Source organism: Bos grunniens, chromosome 11 (assembly GCF_055505025.1).
Source record: "Bos grunniens cultivar Pamir isolate PY7600 chromosome 11, Bosgru_T2T1.0, whole genome shotgun sequence".
Classification (NCBI taxonomy): Eukaryota; Metazoa; Chordata; class Mammalia; order Artiodactyla; family Bovidae; genus Bos; species Bos grunniens.
This window is the reverse complement of record NC_141175.1, coordinates 44,390,171-44,400,245: the sequence shown is the minus strand read 5'-3', so window position 1 is coordinate 44,400,245 and position 10,075 is coordinate 44,390,171. Positions and strand designations below refer to the sequence as shown.

Here is a 10,075-nt window from a genome sequence, read left to right as displayed (position 1 = left end):
AGGAAATAGTTGGGAACTTCTCCAAAAAAACAAAAGCTATTTTAAATGGGGGCCAGTGGAATCATGACTGGAACTAGGGGGCCACCGTGTGGTTAAGTGTCAAAAAGTGAGATCCAGAGGTTTTTTTTTCCCCTCCCATGTTTCTGCAATTAATCTTTTCATACAAAAAACGGAACCACCAGACAGGACACCAGAACAAAATTTGCCAAAATCCTGTTCAGAATGTTCAGTTGGCCTTCCACGCTGGAATATTTAAGCCAAAGTATATGCCTGAACCACTATCATAAGCATCACCTGAGGATGTATTAAAAATGTAGGTTTTTAGACCCACCCTAGATCTACTGATTCTGGAACTCTAAGGGTCAGATCAGATCAGATCAGTCGCTCAGTCGTGTCCGACTCTTTGCGACCCCATGAATCGCAGCACGCCAGGCCTCCCTGTCCATCACCAACTCCCGGAGTTCACCCAGACTCACGTCCATCGAGTCAGTGATGCCATCCAGCCATCTCATCCTCTGTCGTCCCCTTCTCCTCCTGCCCCCAATCCCTCCTAGCATCAGAGTCTTTTCCAATGAGGCAACTCTTCGCACGAGGTGGCCAAAATACTGGAGTTTCAGCTTCTGCATCATTCCTTCCAAAGAAATCCCAGGGCTGATCTCCTTTAGAATGGACTGGTTGGATCTCCTTGCAGTCGAAGGGACTCTCAAGAATCTTCTCCAACACCACAGTTCAAAAGCATCAATTCTTCGGCGCTTAGCCTTCTTCACAGTCCAACTCTCACATGCATACATGACCACAGGAAAAACCATAGCCTTGTCTAAACGAACCTTTATTGGCAAAGTAATGTCTCTGCTTTTGAATATGCTATCTAGGTTGGTCATAACTTTTCTTCCAAGGAGTAAGCGTCTTTTAATTTCATGGCTGCAGTCATCATCTGCAGTGATTTTGGAGCCCAGAAAAATAAAGTCTGACACTGTTTCCACTGTTTCCCCATCTATTTCCCACGAAGTGATGGGACCAGATGCCATGATCTTAGTTTTCTGAATGTTGAGCTTTAAGCCAACTTTTTCACTCTCCACTTTCACCTTCATCAAGAGGCTTTTGAGTTCCTCTTCACTTTCTGCCATAAGGGTGGTGTCATCTGCATATCTGAGGTTATTGAGATTTCTCCCGGCAATCTTGATTCCAGCTTGTGTTTCTTCCAGTCCAGCATTTCTCATGATGTACTCTGCATATAAGTTAAATAAACAGGGTGACAATATACAGCCTTGACGTACTCCTTTTCCTATTTGGAACCAGTCTGTTGTTCCATGTCCAGTTCTAACTGTTGCTTCCTGACCTGCATACAGATTTCTCAAGAGGCAGATCAGGTGGTCTGGTATCCCATCTCTTTGAGAATTTTCCACAGTTGATTGTGATCCACACAGTCAAAGGCTTTGGCATAGTCAATAAAGCAGAAATAGATGTTTTTCTGGAACTCTCTTGCTTTTTCCATGATCCAGCGGATGTTGGCAATTTGATACTCTAAGGGTAGGGACAACCATATGAGTTTTAACAAGCTCCCCAGGTGATTCTGTTACCAGTAATGTCTGAGATCCACCAGTTTAGACCAGGTAGGTAGAAGAACATATCCTTGGGCTGTGCTAGCAGTCACAGCTAATTGTTTTATTGATTGCAATTATTGTAGAATTCACTAATTCAATCATTCAGCAACTATTGTATTTCATTCATTTAACACAGATTTATTGCATACTTAAAGAGCAGCAAGAAAGTTCATGTGATTGAAGCAGAGCAACCAAGGGGAGGAATGAAAGGAATGAGCTCAGAGAGGCAGGCAGAGGCTGGCCGTGTGAACAGTAGACCATAAGGAGATGCAGTGTGTCATAGGAGCCACTGGAGTACAGAGCTGGGAGGAGATATGATAAGATTGTCTTCTTATCAACAGTAACTCCAGCTACAGATAAAGAACTGACAGTGGTGGAAGGAGGGGACAGATAAGGAGCTCAAGGGAGAGTGGTGAGTTGGACTGGGGTGTGGTGGTGGAGATGTTGGCTCTGGATGGATTTTAAAGGTAGTGTCAACAGGATTTACAGATGAATTGGATATGAGATGAGACCAAGGAACATCTAAGATTACCCCAAGGTTTAGTGCCTGAACAAAACTATATTTATTGAGAAATAATTAAGTGCCTACTAAAGATATACTTTGTCTTACAGTTAAAAAAATCGAATGTTTTAGTAGAAAAGACCAATTAAATGAAGATTATGGGTTGTTTCTCCTTCCACACAATTTACCTAATTCTTTGTTGGAGTCAAAATATTTCATCATCTTTTATAAAAATGTGTTTTAATTTCAGCAAATAGCCTGGAATTTCAGATAATACTTCTGTACATTGGTGTTTACAATGAAAGTAGGGATCCTACTTGGGTAATCAAGGGCTATTCTTCATACTAGAAGTAGAAGTAGAACTCCTTTATCAATTTGCTACTTTTGTTCTTCCTGCAGTACAAATCAGCAACAATTATGTGTGCCTGCAAACATACATTTTGATATATAATCGAGTCTTCAGTTCAGTCCCTCAGTCGTGTCTGATTCTTTGCAACCCCATGAATCACAGCATGCCAGGCCTCCCTGTCCATCACCAACTCCCGGAGTCCACCCAAACCCATGTCCACTGAGTCGATGATGCCATCCAGCCATCTCATCCTCTGTCATCCCCTTCTCCTCCTGCCCTCAATCATTCCCAGCATCAGGGTCTTTTCAAATGAGTCAGCTCTTCACATCAGGTGGCCAAAGTATTGGAGTTTCAGCTTCAAAACATCAGTCCTTCCAATGAACACCCAGGACTGATATCCTTTAGAATGAACTGGCTGGATCTCCTTGCAGTCCAAGGGACTCTCAAGAGTCTTCTCCAACACTACAGTTGAAAAGCATCAATTCTTCGGTGCTCAGCGGCGCTCAGCTTTCTCTATAGTCCACCTCTCACATCCATATATGACCATTGGGAAAACCATAGCCTTGACTAGACTTGGACCTTTGTTGGCAAAGTAATGTCTCTGCTTTTCCATATGCTATCTAGGTTGGTCTTAACTTTCCTTCCAAGGAGTAAGCATCTTTTAATTTCATGGCTGCAATCACCATCTGCAGTGATTTTGGAGCCCCAAAAAATAAAGTCAGCCACTGTTTCCACTGTTTCCCCATCTATTTGACATGAAGTGGTGGGACGGGATGCCATGATCTTAGTTATCTGAATGCTGAGCTTTAAGCCAACTTTTTCACTCTTCTCTTTCACTTTCATCAAGAGGCTCTTTAGTTCTTCTTCTCTTTCTGCCATAAGGGTGGTGTCATATGCGTATCTGAGGTTATTGATATTTCTCCTGGCAATCTTGATTCCAGCTTGTGTTTCCTCCAGTCCAGCATTTCTCATGATGTACTCTGCATATAAGTGAAATAAGCAGGGTGACAATATACAGCCTTGACATACTCCTTTTCCTATTTGGAATCAGTCTGTTGTTCCATGTCCAGTTCTAACTGTTGCTTCCTGACCTGCATACAGATTTCTCAGGAGGCAGGTCAGGTGGTCTGGTATCGCCATCTCTTTAAGAATTTTCCACAGTTTGTGGTGATCCACACAGTCAAAGGCTTTGGCATAGTCAATAAAGCAGAAATAGATGTTTTTCTGGAACTCTCTTGCCTTTTTGATGATCCAATAGATGTTGGCAATTTGATCTCTGGTTCCTCTGCCTTTTCTAAATCTAGCTTGAACATGTGGAAGTTTACAGTTCACAGCCTGTTGAAGCCTGGCTTGGAGAATTTTGAGCATTACTTTGCTAGCCCGTGAGATGAGTTCAATTGTGTAGTAGTTTGAGCATTCTTTGGCATTGCTTTCTTTGGAATTGGAATGAAAACTGACCTTTTCTAGTCCTGTGGCCACTGCTGAGTTTTCCAAATTTGCTGGCATATTGAGTGCAGCACTTTCACAGCATCATCTTTCAGGATTTGAAATAGCTCACCTGGAATTCTGTCACCTCTACTAGCTTTGTTCGTAGTGGTGCTTCCTAAGGCCCACTTGACTTCACATTCCAGGATGTCTGGCTCTAGGTCAGTGATCACACCATCGTGATTATCTGGGTCCTGAAGATCTTTTTTGTACAGTTCTGTGTATTCTTGCCACCTCTTCTTAACATCTTCTGCTTCTGTTAGGTCCATATCATTTTCTGTCCTTTATCATGTCCATCTTTACATGAAATGTTCCCTTGGTATCTCTAATTTTTTTGAAGCTATCTCTAGTCTTTCCCCTATAATGAAAAGGACATCTTTTTTGTGTGTTAGTTCTAATAGGTCTTGTAGGTCTTCATAGAACCGTTCAACTTCAGCTTCTTCAGCGTTACTGGTTGGGGCATAGACTTGGATTACTGTGATATTGAATGGTTTGCCTTGGAAACGAACAGAGATCAGAAAGCATCACTACGAACAAAGCTAGTGGAGGTGACAGAATTCCAGTTGAGCTATTTCAAATCCTGAAAGATGATGCTGTGAAAGTGCTGCACTCAATATGCCAGCAAATTTGGAAAACTCAGCAGTGGCCACAGGACTGGAAAAGGTCAGTTTTCATTCCAATCCCAAAGAAAGGCAATGCCAAAGAACGCTCAAACTACTGCACAATTGCACTCCTCTCACACACTAGTGAAGTAATGCTCAAAATTCTCCAAGCCAGGCTTCAGCAATATATGAACCATGAACTTCCTGATGTTCAAGCTGGTTTTAGAAAAGGCAGAGGAACCAGAGATCAAATTGCCAACATCTGCTGGATCATGGAAAAAGCAAGAGAGTTCCAGAAAAACATCTATTTCTGCTTTATTGACTATGCCAAAGACTTTGACTGTATGGATCACCACAAACTGTGGAAAATTCTGAAAGCGATGCAAATACCAGACCACCTGATCTGCCTCTTGAGAAATTTGTATGCAGGTCAGGAAGCAACAGTTAGAACTGGACATAGAACAACAGACTGATTCCAAATAGGAAAAGGAGTATGTCAAGGCTGTATATTGTCACCCTGCTTATTTCACTTATATGCAGAGTACATCATGAGAAACACTGAATTGGAAGAAACACAAGCTGGAATCAAGATTGCTGGGAGAAATATCAATAACCTCAGATATGCAGATGACACCACCCTTATGGCAGAAAGTGAAGAACTAAAAAGCCTCTTGATGAAAGTGAAAGTGGAGAGTGAAAAAGTTGGCTTAAAGCTCAACATTCAGAAAATGAAGATCATGGCATCCGGTCCCATCACTTCATAGAAAATAGATGGGGAAACAGTGGAAACAGTGTCAGACTTTATTTTTCTGGGCTCCAAAATCACTGCAGATGGTGACTGCAGCCATGAAATTAAAAGACGCTTACTCCTTGGAAGGAAAGTTATGACCAACCTAGATAGCATATTCAGAAGCAGAGACATTACTTTGCCAACAAAGGTCCGTCTAGTCAAGGCTATGGTTTTTCCTGTGGTCAGGTATGGATGTGAGAGTTGGACTGTGAAGAAAGCTGAGCACCAAAGAATTGATGCTTTTGAAGTGTGGTGTTGGAGAAGACTCTTGAGAGTCCCTTGGACTGCAAGGAGATCCAACCAGTCCATTCTAAAGGAGATCAGCCCTGGGATTTCTTTGGAAGGACTGATGCTAAAGCTGAAACTCCAATACTTTGGCCACCTCATGCGAAGAGTTGCCTCATTGGAAAAGACTCTGATGCTGGGAGGGATTGGGGGCAGGAGGAGAAGGGGACGACAGAGGATGAGATGGCTGGATGGCATCACTGACTCGATGGACGTGAGTCTGGGTGAACTCCAGGAGTTGGTGATGGACAGGGAGGCCTGGCGTGCTGCGATTCATGGGGTCGCAAAGAGTCGGACACAACTGAGCGACTGAACTAGTCTTTCCCATTCTATTGTTTTCCTCTATTTCTTTGCATTGACCGCTAAGGAAGGCTTTCTTATCTCTCCTTGCTATTCTTTGGATCTCTGCATTCAAATGGGTATATCTTCCCTTTTCTCCTTTGCCTTTCACTTCTCTTCTTTTCACAGCTATTTGTAAGGCCTCCTCAGACAGCCATTTTGCCTTTGTGCATTTCTTTTTTCTTGGGGATGATCTTGATCACTGCCTCCTGTACAATGTAACAAACCTCTGTCCATAGTTCTTCAGGCACTCTGTGTATCAGATCTAATCCCTTGAATCTATTTGTCACTTCCACTGTATAATGTAAGGGGTTTGATTTAGGTCATACCCAAATGGTCTTGTGGTTTTCCCTACTTTCTTCAATTTAAGTCTGAATTTGACAATAAGGAGTTCATGATCTGAGCCACAGTCAGCTCCCAGTCTTGTTTTTGCTGACTGTATAGAGCTTCTCCATCTTTAGCTGCAAAGAATATAATCAATCTGATTTCTGTATTGACCATCTGGTGATATCCATGTGTAGAGTCTTCTCTTGTGTTGTTGGAAGAGGGTGTTTGCTATGACCAGTGCGTTCTCTTGGCAAAACTCTATTAGCCTTTGCCCTGCTTCATTCTGTACTCCAAGGCCAAATTTGCCTGTTATTCTCTGTATTTCTTGACTCCCTAGTTTTGCATTCCAGTCCCCTATAATGAAAAGAACATCTTTTTGGGGTGTTAGTTCTAGAAGGTCTTGTAGGTCTTCATAGAACCGTTCAACTTCAGCTTCTTCAGCGTTACTGGTTGGGGCATAGACTTGGATTACCGTGATGTGGAATGGTTTGCCTTGGAAACAAACAGAGATGGTTCTGTTGTTTTTGAGACTGCATCCAAGTACTGTATTTCGGGCTCTTTTGTTGATTATGATGGCTACTTCATTTCTTCTAAGGGATTCTTGCCCACAGTAGTAGATATAATGGTCATCTGAGTTAAATTCACCCATTCCAGCCCATTTTAGTTCACTGATTCCTAAAATGTCAATGTTCAATCTTGCCATCTCCTGTTTGACTATTTCCAGTTTGCCTTGATTCATGGACCTGACATTCCAGGTTCCTATGCAATATTGCTCTTTACAGCATCGGACTTTACTTCCATCACCAGTCACATCCTCAACTGGGTATTGTTTTTGCTTTGGCTCTGTCCCTTCAGTCTTTCTGGAGTTATTTCTCCACTGATCTCCAGTAGTATATTGGGCACCTATCAACCTGAGGAGTTCATCTTTCAGTGTCCTATCTTTTTGCCTTTTCATTTTATTCATGGGATTCTGAAGGCAAGAATACTGAAGTGGTTTGCCATTCTCTTCTCCAGTGGACTGCATTTTGTCAGAACTCTCCACCATGACCCGTCCATCTTGGGTGGCCCTACATGGCATGGCTCATAGTTTCACTCAGTTAGACAGGCTGTGGTCCATGTGATCGGATTGGTTAGTTTTCTGTGATTGTGGCTTTCAGTCTGTCTGCCCTCTGGTGGAGAAGAATAAGAGGCTTATGGAAACTTCCTGATGGCATAGACTGACTGAGGGGGATTCTGAGTCTTGTTCTGATGGGCCAGGCTGTGCTCAGTAAATCTTTAATCCAATTTTCTGTTGATGGGCGGGGCTGTGTTCCCACCCTGTTGTTTGACCTGAGACCAAACTATGATGGAGGTAATGAAGATAATGGCGACCTCCTTCAAAAGGTCCCATGCAGGCACTGCTGCATTCAGTGCCCTCAGCCCTGCATCAGGCCATCACCAACCCACGCCTCCACCAGAGACTCCTGGACACTGCTGGGCAAGTCTGGGTCAGTCTCTTGTGGGGTCACTGCCCCTTTCTCCTGGGTCCTGGTGCACATGAGGTTTTATTTGTGCCCTCCAAGAGTTGATTTCCCCAGTCCTGTGTAAGTTCTCGTGGCTCTATGGTGGGGTTAATGGCCACCTTCTCCAGGAGGGCTTGTGCCGTACCCAGGTCTACTGCACCCAGAGCCTCTGCCCGTGCAGCAGTCCACTGCTGACCTGTACCTCCACAGGAGACACTCACACACAGTTCTGTCCCAGAGCCAAGGTTTGAGAGCAAGTAATACCTTCCCCCTTTCCTTTCTTCACCAGCTCCAGAAACCAAAACTCTTCCCCAGGTAGTGGCCTGGGGGTTCCTGCAGACCCGTTTCCTGGTTACTTCCCAGTGAAGACAAAGGCTGAACTGAAGACTAGGAGCTTTGGAAGCAGACAGACCGGCCAAAGCCCAGCTTTACCTCACTGCTGTGTGACTCTGAGCAGGATTATCATCTTACCCAGGAGAGCAGCATTTCCAAATGGCAGGCTGCCGGCAGGTCCAGAGCCTCACCCCACAGTGTTCATCCTCGGACAGACACATTCCCTGCCATAAATGTTTCAGTATCTATTTCTAACAGGTAAGGACTCTTTAAAAAAATCCCCCCATTTCCATTATTATATCTTTAAAAAAATAGTTTTAAAATATTTCTCTTGACTTCTAATCAGAGTTTAAATTTCCAGTCACTTCATAAAATTATAACTTTTATTTATTCATTTATTTGCTTGGCCACTTGGCATGCAAGATCTTTGTTCCCCATCAAGGCATGAAGCCTGTGCCCCCTGCAGTGGAAGCACAGAGTGAATCGTGACAACTGAGCCACCAGGGAATTCCCAAATTACAACGTTTAAAAGGTTCATTTGATTTAGGATCTATCTCAGGTCCACACGGATACTGATTGATCTGTCCATAAGTGCCCCATCCCCCTCACCTCTGCCCCGTATAATACTTGTTCACCGAAATAAATTTGTTGAACACAACAGTGGTTTTGGCTGGGAGAGTTTCCCACAGTCTGGATTTTGCCAATTACAGCTCTATGGTGGCATCATATATCATATTTCTCTTGCCTCACCTTTGAATTTCTTATAAATTGTGTGTTGGAACTATAGGTGTATTCAGATTCAGGCTCAATGTTTTTGCAAGATAACTTCCTAAGTACTATAGTAGCAGGAGGCTCTTCATGTCTGGCAGGGTCTTTTGGTTATGACAAGGGATGTTGACACTCAATGCCTAGATCCTTTAATGTATAAGGGCTTATCAAATGGTGATAGTCTAATTCCCCTGTTATACACTGAAACACCTTTCATTTACTATCTGGCTACCCAGCGGTACAGTTCAGAAAAATGGGATAAATACTTGATTCCTTCTATGTACTGGTTTTCAAAGCACAAAACTGACTTCCGAGCATCCTCTAATCAGGAACAATAAACTTCTTTTTAGTAACATTGTTAACGTGTCACTAAATATATTTTAATCCATTGCAGTTTTTATCTTTATTGATGCTGAAATCATCCCATCTTTTGCCAGAGGGAGGCTTCTCAAGTTGGCCCTTAGGTCCTTTGGGGATGACCCAAGTCATCTTTGAAAAACCTCCTTACTCCCTGGAGAACTCCATGGACAGAGGAGCCTGGTGGGCTACAGTCCCTGGGGTCGCAAAGAGTCGGACATGACTAAGCAACTAACACTTTCACTTTACTCCCTGGTATGATAAGACCTTCCAGGCCCATCTTATATTTCCCAGAGCTAACAATTTCTCCCAGGACTACTGGTTCCTTTTAGTAGGAAATGGTATTTTAAGATGTATTGATCATGCTTGAATTTTATATATTTTGACATCTTGGGGAGCCTTGGTGACTGGGAGAAGACTGCCTCTCCCAGGGCTAGCTAGTTCCAAAAATAACAGACAACTCCCCTGCAAGTGTACCTCTCACATGCAAACCAAGCAACCCTAAGTCCAAAGCCCCAGCCACCGCCTTTATCTGTCACACACCAGGCCAGTATTTCCCCTGCCCAAAGTCAACCCAGGGCCAGAACCAGACAACTAGAGACCATCTTAGAACCCAGAGACCACCAACATTGTTCAGACTATTTAGTCCTAAACTGTTTATCCTTCTCTGCCTTGCCTTTCCCACAGAAAACACAACAAAGGCTCTGAACCACGCTCTCTCCTCACTCCTTATGCCTTCTGATGAAACCTGGTGTTTCCCCACGTGGCCCAGCATGGTGTGGCATGCCCTGCTCTTGGAAAATGTGAGTAATAAATTCTTTTAATGGCATTA

General features: G+C 43.3%; 1 long non-coding RNA gene across 1 annotated transcript; it reads left to right on the top strand.

Annotated features, from left to right (window-relative positions):
• Nucleotides 1-8,074: 8,074 nt before the first annotated feature.
• On the top strand, nt 8,075-10,075 carry LOC147363022 (uncharacterized). Its single transcript, XR_015136711.1, has 2 exons — nt 8,075-8,376; nt 9,931-10,075. It is a non-coding gene; the product is annotated as an uncharacterized LOC147363022 (long non-coding RNA).